The sequence below is a fragment of the Medicago truncatula genome, chromosome 3 (genome assembly GCF_003473485.1).
Source record: "Medicago truncatula cultivar Jemalong A17 chromosome 3, MtrunA17r5.0-ANR, whole genome shotgun sequence".
In the NCBI taxonomy this organism is placed as follows: Eukaryota; Viridiplantae; Streptophyta; class Magnoliopsida; order Fabales; family Fabaceae; genus Medicago; species Medicago truncatula.
Genome location: NC_053044.1, coordinates 43531908 through 43545031, shown reverse-complemented (window position 1 = coordinate 43545031; position 13124 = coordinate 43531908).

The following is a 13124-nucleotide window of genomic DNA, read 5'->3' as shown; positions in this document are numbered from 1 at the left end:
ATATTTTTAATTTACTTCGTCAAAAAAAAATAGGTTATAAATTAAAATAAGAAACATATTTAAGAGATTTTGTCAAAAAAAAAAAACATATCTAAGAGATACTAGGATTATTTTATGGCAAAGAAAATCAATGATTGACTACATTTAAGAAATATTTTTAAAACTTTAAAAATAATATAAAATATTTCAATATTTTACGTGAAAATATGTTGCATATTAAAATCATAACTTTTCCTAAAATAAATACTTAAATATAATATATAAATTGCAAGAAATCGAAAGAAATCCTATGCATAGTTATACCAAACAAGCAGGGCTATTCCTAGGAAGATGCAAACTACTCTATAGAGCTGGGGTTCCCCAATTTTGAGGTCCGAAATATTTATTTTTTAATATATAATGCACTAAAAATGTCAATATAGAGGCACAACATTGCAAAATTAACAATATTGATTGCCCCGTGGTTAAACTTGGTAGTGTTATGCTTTGTGGTTGCGACTCTTCAAAAAAAAAAAACGCTTTGTGGTTGCGGTTTAACTCGCAGTGATGACAAATGTCATATTTTTATAATTGTATTTATTTATTTTTTCAGCATGAAAGGGTCTCTTTTAGGCCTAATTTTAATGGATTCGATGTCATCAATACATTTTCTTCTCCTTCTAATTATGTATTTACAAATAAAAGTACACTATTACTTTATAATTATTCTCTAAAAAAATAAAATAAAATAAAATATTATAGTTTTATTTTTCTTTTAAAAAATTTGTGTTTTTTAGGAGCCTATTTTTATCAAGAGAGTCGGACCTCTAATTTCACAAGGACGACCCTGCAAACAAGGAAGAGCTTTTGTCAAAAAAAAAAAAAAAGGCAGCGCTTAACGAGAAACTAAAATTGATCGGAGATATTTATGGTAATGAAATAATTAAATTTTCTTTGAGGGAAAAATAATTAATAAATATATGATATGTTTTTAAATTGATAGGATCTTCCTTCAAAAAAATTGATTGAATCTGTATTTGATAATGAAATAATTAATAATTAATAATTACAATTAATGCTATACAACTTGTCAAAAAAAAAAATGCTATACAATTATGAACATCTGGCTGTAATTACTAGTACATGGTAGTTAATAATCTTAATTATTGGTAATATTTGTAAAATTACAGAATTGTATATAAAAGAAACACTAATTCATTGCATATTTGAACAATTAACCAAAAATGAAATAAAACCACAGATTAATTTGGTACTAGATATTTTTGAATAATATGAAATATTTTGATATACAATTTAAAATATTTTTGTACGCAATCTAAACTATTTTGCTACTTGATCTAAAATATTTTGGTACTAGTGAATAATCTGAAATATTTTGATATAGTACAATTTAAAATATTTTTGTACGCAATCTAAACCATTTTGTTACTTTATCTAAAATATTTTGGTACTGGATTTTGATATACAATTTAAAATATTTTTATAAGCAATCTAAACTATTTTGTTACTTGATCTAAAATATTTTTGTACTAGATATAATATGTGAGCTACTTGTTTCTAAAGTTTTTCAAGATTAATTGTGAATTTCTTTATAAATAAAGAGATCACATGGTTAATTCGACACACCGAAAAAGTTTATGAGTTATCAATCCTTTTTTCTAAATTGTTCTTTTATTCATCTCCTTTTTATGACCTTCGAAATTAAGAGTGCTCTTAATATCATAAACCATTTTTAGATATAACGTGCCTCGCATATTAAGAATGATCTTAAGGGTGCGTTTGATTTGCTAAAAAATGAAGGACAGGACAGAACAACTCTAGTTGTCCAGTGTTTGATTTGTAAAACTGTTTCAGGTACAGAACAAACTGGAGGCAAGGGACAGGACAAAAACTCATATTTTTGTCCCTCACCAAACCACATCACAACTTTTTGTTTCACGTACAAATTGTCTAAAATACCAAAATAGCATTTTGTCCCTCAAAAATCGCATAAAACAAAAAATTACTCAATGCCATAAAAATTTTGTCATGTGTTGTTCTGCCTTGTGTTGTATTGTTCTATCTTGTACTGTTCTTGTTGAAGCAAAAATCCCTTTGAACTTGTTTTTAAATGATAAACAAACTCTTGTATTAAAATTAAGATTATAATGTTATTTGGTTATTTAATGTGTGCTTTTGAGTGAATTCTATTAAAGATAGGAAAGTCCAATTCTCACACATTATTAAAGCCATGTATCATTGGAGTTTCAAGCTCAAGCTCTCAAGAAGAATATGAGTTCATTATTAATCAAGAAAGGGTAATTAAATGATTTAATCCAAGAAAAAATCACAAAGAAAGCCATGCGCAAATGCAAGGGAAAATTGTCTTTCAATCATGTGCTAATCATTTGGAAAAGAAAAGGATGATGACATAAGCCCTATTATGTATCTTGATGAGCAAGCAAGCAAAAAAGGCATAAAGTACAATGACTTGGTGACCAAGTATGCAAATATAATTTATAAATGGTATCTTGGAGACAAAGCTTTGCAAGGACAATGACAATGATGCATCTTGGAGAACAAGATACAAACAGTAGTAAAAAGAAAATATATTTTCACTGTTCATGTACTTTTCACTGTTCACACACGCTCCTGGTCCATTTCAAGCTCAAGCTCGAGCTCAAGATCTTAGTGTTAAAAGTTGAGGCCGAGGCTGGCAAGCTCAAAACTCAACGAACAAAAGATGGGACAATGGCAGTTTTGCAATTCCTTTCAACAGCAAGGGCGTCTACACAAGAATGAATAGTTGCAGATATTGAAGGATGAAGGATGGCTATAAATAGAAGCTTTCTCTCAACAAAGAAAGCATGAATTTCCAATACAATCACAAGCCTACTTACAAGCAATAAATTCATCAATCTCAATATCAGAAATACTCTTACAGAACCAAATCAGATTTTCGGATCATCTTTCTAAGAGTATTACAAACTACAATCTCTCATTCTCTTAAGTTTGAAAGTTGTAATTAGATCCTAACATCAAATCACATTTTGATTGTATATCATCAAGCCTGTAAAATCTTGAGTGATACTGTAAGCTTGCTGAAGCTAATAATATCAGTGGTGTAAGCCTGGTGAGGCTTAGAGAATACATAGTTGTTTTAGCCTCAAGCTCAGAGAGAGCTCGAGAGTCAGTGTAAGCCTGGTGAGGCTTAGAAAATACATATTGTTTTGCACATTGCAAAAAGGAGGAAGAAACTCCCAAGAATTAGTGGATAATCTCACAAAAGCTGTGGGGACTGGACTAACCCATATTGGGGGAACCAGGATAACTTCTCTGTGTGATCTCTCTTAAACTCTATTCTTTACTTTCTGCTTTGTTTATTTTAGTATTACATATTTATTTATTGTTTTACAAATCAACCTACTCCAAGCAAAGTCTTGAGAGTTCAAACTCTCTAAGAGTACAGAGAAATTTTTAAAGGGTCACTATTCAACCCCCCCTTCTAGTGACATTTACTTCAACTTCAATTGGTATCAGAGCTCTACCTCGATTAGAGCACTTAACAGTGTAAGAGGAAAAGATTCAGGAAGAAGAAAATGTCAAAAACAGCCAAGTTTGTACCTGAAGGAGGATCATCAAATAGACCTCCATATTTTGATGGAACAGACTACTATTATTGGAAAGGAAAGATGAGATTATTTCTAATATCTCAAGACAATTATATGTGGCCAGTCATTGAACATGGAAATTTTGTTCCAATGACAACTGGCACAGCAACCGCACCCTCAGTAATAAAGCCACAAGCAGAATGGACAAAAGAAGAAAATGAACAGGTACTTCTAAACTCTAAAGCTCAATTATTTCTAACATGTGCTTTAAGCAGGGAAGAATATGATAGAATAGAAGAATGTACAACCGCTAAAGAAATATGGGAAGCTTTAAAGACTCATCATGAAGGAACTAGTCATGTTAAAGAAGAAAGAATAGACATGGGAGTTAAAAAATTCGAAACCTTCGAGATGAAAGAAGATGAAACCATTGATGAAATGTTTGCAAGATTGACAATCATTGTAAACGAATTACGCTCTCTTGGTAAAAAGTACACAACTCATGAAAGAGTCAGGAAAATCTTAAGAAGTCTTCCAAAGGTTTGGAGACCAATGGTTACAGCAATCACTCAAGCTAAGAATCTTAAAGAGCTTGAGCTTGAAGAATTGATAGGTTCTTTAAAAGCTCATGAATCCATCCTCATGGAAGATAAACCACCACAAAAAACCAGGATGGTTGCTCTGAAAACCTCTCAAAACCATGAAGATAAAGATGAGATGTCTTTTTCACAAAATCTTGAATCAAATGACGATCTCACAAATCAATCTGAGGATGAGGTTGATCTAGCCTTAATTTCAAGAAAGATTCAAAAAATGGTCTTTAGAAGAAATCAAAATAGAAGACCATTTCAAAACAGAAGAGAGCCTAAAAAAGAAACAGATAAAAGCAAGGTTCAGTGTTTCGGATGCAACAAGATAGGACACTACAAATCGGAATGTCCTATGGAAAAGAAAAAGAAACCTCCATTCCAAAAAGCTATGCCTGCCACTTGGGATGATGCTGACGACCAAAATGATGGAATAGAGGTTGAAGAAGCAAACTTATGTCTTATGGCAAAAGATGATGCAGAAGAGGTAATTTTCTCAAACTCTTGTCTCTCTTGTCAAAAGATAGAAATAATTTTTGATAACCTCTTAAACGATTCAGAAACTTTATCTCAAAAATGTTTATCTCAAAAAAATAAACTTATTGAAATGAAGAAACTAAATGAGGAGCTACAAAAAAGAAATGAAGAATATCTTCAAACCATTCAAAATCTAAAATTAGAAAATCTTAGATTGTCTGAAACAAAAATTACGTTAGATACTCATCCTTTGAAAAACATTGAAAATATCGATTCTCACAAAACTCAAATGGAGGAATCCACAAGTAATATTACAACAGTCAAACAAACCACAAAAATGTTTGAAAAATCAAGTAGAAGGATTAACGAATGACATTTCTAGTTTTGTTAAATCAACTGAAACATTTCAAAAAATTATTGGTTCTCAAAAAGGAATGCTCGATAAAACTGGAATAGGGTTTAACATTTCAAAGAAGCAAAAAATATATAAAGACTTTTTTATTCCTAAACCAGGTAAAAAAATCTTAGTTCCTAAAATAAAAAAGGAATGCTCTTTTTGTAGAAAACATGGTCATTCTAAGGATAACTGTTATAAGAAACCTGCACACCTTGAAACAAACTATCAGGTTAAGAAAAAGAGAAAATGTTCATATTGCAACAAATTTGGTCATCATGAATCCAAATGTTACAATAAAAACAAAAATCTCAAGAACACTAACCCTCAAGGACCCAAATCTATATGGGTACCTAAGTTACTACTAACCTCTGACACAGGAATGTATGCTGGCAACCAAGAAAAGGCATTGGTACTTGGACAGTGGTTGCTCAAGGCATATGACAGGGGATAAAGATTGTTTTCTCTCCTTCGAAGAAAAGGAAGGAGGATCAGTAACTTTTGGTAACAATGATAAAGCTAAAATCAAAGGTATGGGTGTCATTGGTAACAATAAATCTGCTAAGATTAAGAATGTTCAATATGTAGAAGGTTTAAAACATAACTTGCTAAGCATCAGTCAACTTTGTGATAGTGGCTTTCAAGTTATCTTTAAACCAAGCATATGTGAAATTAAGCAATCATCCTCAGGAAAAATCATCTTTACTGGATCAAGACATAAAAATCTATACATTTTATTCTTAGATGAACTTCCAACTGAATCTTGTTTCATGTCCATAGATAAAGATAAATGGATCTGGCATAGACGAGTTGGTCATATAAGCATGAAAACTATTTCAAAACTATCCAAACTTGATCTAGTTAGAGGTCTTCCTAAACTCAGTTATGACAAAGATAATATATGTGAAGCTTGCATAAAAGGGAAACATGTTAAAAGTAGTTTTCATCCCATAAATAATATTTCCACAAACAAACCTCTTGAGCTTCTTCACATTGATCTCTTTGGTCCTATTCAAACTGCTAGTCTTAGTGGAAAAAGATATGGGTTTGTAATTATTGATGATTTCTCCAGATTCACGTGGGTTTTATTTTTGAAAAACAAAGATGATTCATTTGAAGCTTTTAAAACATTTTGCAAAAAAGTTCAAAATGAAAAAAATTCATGCATCATTTCTGTAAGAAGTGATCATGGAGGAGAATTTGAAAATTCATCCTTTAAATCCTTCTTTGAGGATAATGGGATCTCTCACAATTTTTCTTGTCCCAGAACTCCTCAACAAAATGGTGTAGTTGAAAGAAAAAATAGAACTTTACAAGAAATGGCCAGAACCATGTTAAATGAATCAAATGTTGAAAAATATTTTTGGGCTGAAGCAATAAACACATCTTGCTATATCCTGAATCGTGTTACTATCAGAAATTTTCTAAACAAAACCCCATATGAACTCTGGAAAAATAAGAAACCTACCATTGCATACTTTCATATCTTTGGATGTTATTGTTACATTTTGAACAACAAAGATAATCTGAGTAAGTTTGACTCTAAGTCAGACAAAGCTATTTTTCTTGGTTATTCTACTACTTCCAAAAGTTATAGAGTCTATAATCTAAGAACCAGATGTACAGAGGAAAGCATGCATGTTGTCTTTGATGAATTTAATGATCTTAATGTTGAGAATGTAAATGAGGATGAAGATGAACCTTGTCATTCTAGACATCAACAAACCTCTGATGTATCAAAACAGAAGAATGAAGATGAACCAAATTCATTCATTCCTCCAAACTGGAAATCAGTTGTTGATCATCCTAAAGAATTAATCATTGGTGACACTGCTGATAAAGTAAGAACAAGATCATCATTCCAAGACAAAACAAACATGGCTATGATTTCTCAAATGGAGCCAAAATCCATAAATGAAGCTATCATTGATCAATCATGGATTGAAGCCATGACTGAAGAACTTTCTCAATTTGAAAGAAACAAAGTCTGGAATTTAGTACCTGAACCTCAAGACAAAACTATCATTGGAACAAGATGGGTGTTCAGAAATAAACTAGATGAAGATGGTAAAGTGGTAAGAAACAAAGCAAGACTAGTAGCTCAAGGTTATAATCAACAAGAAGGTATTGACTATGATGAGACTTATGCTCCGGTCGCAAGGTTAGAAGCAATTAGAATTTTACTTGCTTATGCTGCACATAAACAAATCAAACTTTTTCAAATGGATGTTAAAAGTGCTTTCTTAAATGGTTTTCTGAATGAAGAGGTTTATGTCCATCAACCTCCTGGCTTTGAGGATAATAAAAAACCAAATTATGTTTTCAAACTTTCAAAAGCCTTATATGGTCTCAAACAAGCTCCTCGAGCTTGGTATGAAAGACTAAGTACTTTTTTACTCAAAAATGATTTTTCTCGTGGACATATCGATACAACTCTCTTCAGAAAAAGTCTTAACCAAGACCTTTTAATTGTTCAAGTCTATGTTGATGATATTATTTTTGGATCTACAAATGAGAAAATGTGTGAAGATTTCTCTAACCTCATGCAAAGTGAATTTGAGATGAGTATGATGGGAGAACTTCGCTTCTTTCTGGGTTTGCAAATCAAACAACAAGAAGACGGCATTTTTATCTTTCAAGAAAAATATATTAGAGATCTTCTCAAAAAATATAAAATGAATGAAGCAAAAATGATGTCTACTCCCATGCATCCTTCCTCAAGCTTAGACAAAGACGAACAAGGTAAGTCTGTATCTGAAAAAGAATACAGAGGAATGATTGGATCATTATTATATCTAACAGCAAGCAGGCCAGATATCGTTTTTGCTGTGGGACTTTGTGCTAGATTTCAAACAGCACCCAAAGAGTCACATCTTACTGCTGTTAAACGTATTTTCAGATATCTTGTCGGTACTACTAATCTTGGTTTATGGTATAGAAAGGACAAAAAATTTAATCTTACAGCATATTGTGACGCTGACTATGCCGGAGATAAAATTGAAAGAAAAAGCACAAGCGGAGCATGTCAATTTCTTGGTCAAGCTCTCATAAGTTGGTCATGCAGAAAACAAAATACAATTGCTCTGTCTACTACTGAAGCTGAATATGTCTCAGCTGCAAGCAGTTGCTCTCAGGTATTATGGATAAAAAATCAGCTGGAAGATTACTCCGTAAGGTACACAAAAATTCCTATTCATTGTGATAATACAAGTGCTATAAATCTGTCTAAAAATCCTATTCATCATTCTCGCTCTAAACATATTGAAATAAAACATCATTTCATCAGAGACCATGTTCAGAAAGGAGAAATTGAATTGATTTTCATTGATACTGAAAATCAACTCGCAGATATTTTTACCAAACCGTTGGTAGAAGATAGATTTAATTTTTTAAGAGATAAATTATCTATTATTAGTTTATCTTTATTAAAATAATTATTTTATAATTCTCTCCAAACATTAAAATAGAGGATCAAAAATTTTACTACACCTAAGCTCATTTTTTTTTTAAACCTCTTGTTGTTATTTCCCTCCAAATACCACTTTTTTGAATGTCCCCTAAAACCACTATTGGTCATATCAATAGATGCCTTTTGCATCAAAAAACTTTTTCTTCAAAACTTTTGCCCTCACGTTTTCCCATGGAGTGTGTCCTTTGTATCATCATTGATTTTTTTTAATCCTTTACAAACTCTATCTTTTCATTCTTTGTCTACAAAAAGCTCTTCATCTTCTCTTATCTCTCAAACCAAACAACTTCAAATTCTTTTTTTTAATCCTGTTCCGCCGCCACTCTCACCACCACCTTCTTCTTCTCATCAAACCGAATCACCCGCTCCTCTTTCTCAACAAACTGATTCGCCACCATCACCACCACCAAACACTCATCTGGCTTTGGTACCATTTCTACCAAACAATCCCAAACCAATGACAACTGTTCCTCCTCCTAAGAACTCTTCTCCTTCTTCTGGTTCCAAAACTATTCCAACTGTTTTTGCTTCAAAAGCCCCTTCTGCTTCCTTGTCTAAATCAAATCGTTCAAAACCAAAAAATGCTAAACCTAAAAACTCTTCATCATCGATCCCTACTAGAAAGTCTCAAAGAATGAGGTCCGTGAACAAACCTCCAATAATTGATTCAACTGTGCATGTTATTGATTCTGATGGAGAAAGAACCGAACCTAGGGTTGCAGCAATGGACGAATCGCAAACTCAAAAACTCGCTGGACCAAAATCTGTTGAATCTCAACCTCAGAAATCACCTCCTAAGAGAAAGGCAGTTGAAACCGCTGTTGAAACATATCCTCCTCCTTCGAAACAGTCCAAGAAATCTGTTTCTAAAAAGAGGAAACAAACTGTTGAGCCTTCTTCGCCTCAACCTCAGAAAAAATTAAAGGACTCTGGCTCAAGCTCTCCGAGAGCTCGAGATAAAGGAAAATCTGAAACTCCAAAAAAGGACAAAGCTGCTTCTCTGGACTTTGTTTTTGGAGATTCTGCTATCAAGGCTGCTTATCTAAGCAAGTGGGCGGACAAAGCAATAGCAAATGGAAGGTTAGTGGATGTTGCTGATATGGCTTCAAGAGGTCAGAATATTAAACCTTACTTTGATGCCTTAGGTTGGACACCTATTCTATATGTAAAAGAATTACAGTATCCACGCCTCACTCGAGCTTTTTATGCTGCTGCTAAGTTCAAAGCAAACTCTATCTCTGTCACTCTCAAAGGCGTGACTTTCAAACTCACTCCAGAAATCCTGTGTAAGATATTTCACATAGAAAATAAGGGTGTTCATCTCTATGGAGATAACTGGTTCGATCATTACAAGCTAGATAGTGATGATGTATTAGCAAGCTTTCTAAAGGAAGGATCTGATGAAAAACCAACAGCTTCCAATCTTACTCCTTTGTGTCACTTATTTCATAACATAACCGTTCGCAACATTCTCTCAAGAGCTGGTAGTTGGGACAAGGTAAACAATTCTGACCTAATTGTCATTTATCATCTGATGAAGAAGAAACCTCTAAACCTAGGTTATTTGATTTTAACTCACATGAAACACTCAGCCTCTCGTCGTAGAACAGCTCCTTATGCTATGTTGTTAACTAAAATTTTTAGAGAGTTTAAAGTTCCTTTAGATGATGAAGTGAGCTTAGATGAATGTGCTGTGATTGATGGTTCAAATTTAGGACGCCTGGGTTTTACTATTGGTCCTAAACTTAAGGGAAAGAAAACTGCAACTCATAAGATTAGTAAGTCAGTTAAGAAAAAAGGGAAAGTAGGTGAACCTCGAGCTGAGGCTGAGGCTGAGGATGAACTACCTGAGCATGAAACAGATTTGTCTGACTCAGGATCTGAAACTCCTGAGCCTTCTGAAGAGATTGAGTACTCAACACCTACGCCAGAACCTGAATGTCCTAAGGAAGGATCTGGATCATCTGAAGCTGAAACTGGAGAATCTGAAGATGATTCTGAATCTGAGAAAGAACCAGGAAATGAGAAAAAGGATGTTCAGCAAGATCATGCTTTAGCTGAAGATAATTTCACTCCTGAACACAATACTCCTCCCATTCCTTCACCTAGAAAATCCCCTAGTCCTGTTCTTTTTGATCACCAATCCTCACCATTACCAAACTTGAATGAAGATGTCCAAGAAGGTTTTAACTCTATGTTTTTTGATCCTGCTTCTGTCATACCTTTCAATCTCAATCCCTATCAGTACTATTCCATGACTGGTGGATTTCATCCGGATGATGAAATGCAAGGTATCTCTCAAGGACAAACCAGTAACACTCTTCCTTCAACCTCTTTCATCTCACCAATAAAATCAACTGATAACCCTCTAATGGAAGCTGCTCGTGACTACATTGCTTCACCATTAATTGATCCTAAGCTTAACAAACCTTCTTCTTCCTCTCCCTTACCTGAACCTAGTCATTTCGGCTCACTTGGATCTTTTGAAAACAATAACTCTGAAAATGCTAATGCGCCTGTTGCTGCTCCTACTGGTCCCACTAATGCTGATGTGATTCTGAATATGGTTGGTTTGCAACAAACTGTTGCTAGTTATGGAAATAGGCAAGCTTTTATGAACAATTGGTTGCTAAGTGAATTTCTACCTGCTGTTGCCCCAAATCTCGCTGCTCCTTTTCTACCAGAAATTGTCTATCCCATCCTTCCAGTATCTGCAGCTCCTGCTCCTGCTCCTACTGCTGCCCCTGCGCCTGAGCCCTCTGATCAAGCTCCTCCTCCAGCCTGAGGCTGAGGCTGAGCTTCTGACCACCCCCTTACTTTTTTGGTTGCTGACAATAGGGGGAGAATGTCTTGAAAAAATCTGGTGTCTGCTGTTTTTATGTTTTTTATTTCTTGCTTTCTAAAAATTGCAATCAGTGTGCAATTCGTGCTTGTATAAACAATTGTTTAGTCCAATCTTTTGAAAACTAGGTAGAACTTAGTTTTAACTTCTTTTGAAATTTCCAGGATCTTTTTTGAGCTTAAACATGGTGTATGTAGCAAAATGATCCTCTGAAATTTTAATATTATGCCTATGCAAATATTTATGAATCAATTGTAATCATGAACTATTATGAAATGAATGATTCTATGCTTTTAAATCCTTCCATCTTATAATCATATCATTACATATTATATGCATAATTTGAGGGGGAGCCCCAAAATTAATATGATGCATAAATTAAGGGGGAGTTTTCATTCTAAACCTCCTTATGCAATTTTAATTTCAAGAAGTTTGTCATCAATCAAAAAAGGGGGAGATTGTTGAAGCAAAAATCCCTTTGAACTTGTTTTTAAATGATAAACAAACTCTTGTATTGAAATTAAGATTATAATGTTATTTGGTTATTTAATGTGTGCTTTTGAGTGAATTCTATTAAAGATAGGAAAGTCCAATTCTCACACATTATTAAAGCCATGTATCATTGGAGTTTCAAGCTCAAGCTCTCAAGAAGAATATGAGTTCATTATTAATCAAGAAAGGGTAATTAAATGATTTAATCCAAGAAAAAATCACAAAGAAAGCCATGCGCAAATGCAAGGGAAAATTGTCTTTCAATCATGTGCTAATCATTTGGAAAAGAAAAGGATGATGACATAAGCCCTATTATGTATCTTGATGAGCAAGCAAGCAAAAAAGGCATAAAGTACAATGACTTGGTGACCAAGTATGCAAATATAATTTATAAATGGTATCTTGGAGACAAAGCTTTGCAAGGACAATGACAATGATGCATCTTGGAGAACAAGATACAAACAGTAGTAAAAAGAAAATATATTTTCACTGTTCATGTACTTTTCACTGTTCACACACGCTCCTGGTCCATTTCAAGCTCAAGCTCGAGCTCAAGATCTTAGTGTTAAAAGTTGAGGCCGAGGCTGGCAAGCTCAAAACTCAACGAACAAAAGATGGGACAATGGCAGTTTTGCAATTCCTTTCAACAGCAAGGGCGTCTACACAAGAATGAATAGTTGCAGATATTGAAGGATGAAGGATGGCTATAAATAGAAGCTTTCTCTCAACAAAGAAAGCATGAATTTCCAATACAATCACAAGCCTACTTACAAGCAATAAATTCATCAATCTCAATATCAGAAATACTCTTACAGAACCAAATCAGATTTTCGGATCATCTTTCTAAGAGTATTACAAACTACAATCTCTCATTCTCTTAAGTTTGAAAGTTGTAATTAGATCCTAACATCAAATCACATTTTGATTGTATATCATCAAGCCTGTAAAATCTTGAGTGATACTGTAAGCTTGCTGAAGCTAATAATATCAGTGGTGTAAGCCTGGTGAGGCTTAGAGAATACATAGTTGTTTTAGCCTCAAGCTCAGAGAGAGCTCGAGAGTCAGTGTAAGCCTGGTGAGGCTTAGAAAATACATATTGTTTTGCACATTGCAAAAAGGAGGAAGAAACTCCCAAGAATTAGTGGATAATCTCACAAAAGCTGTGGGGACTGGACTAACCCATATTGGGGGAACCAGGATAACTTCTCTGTGTGATCTCTCTTAAACTCTATTCTTTACTTTCTGCTTTGTTTATTTTAGTATTACATATTTA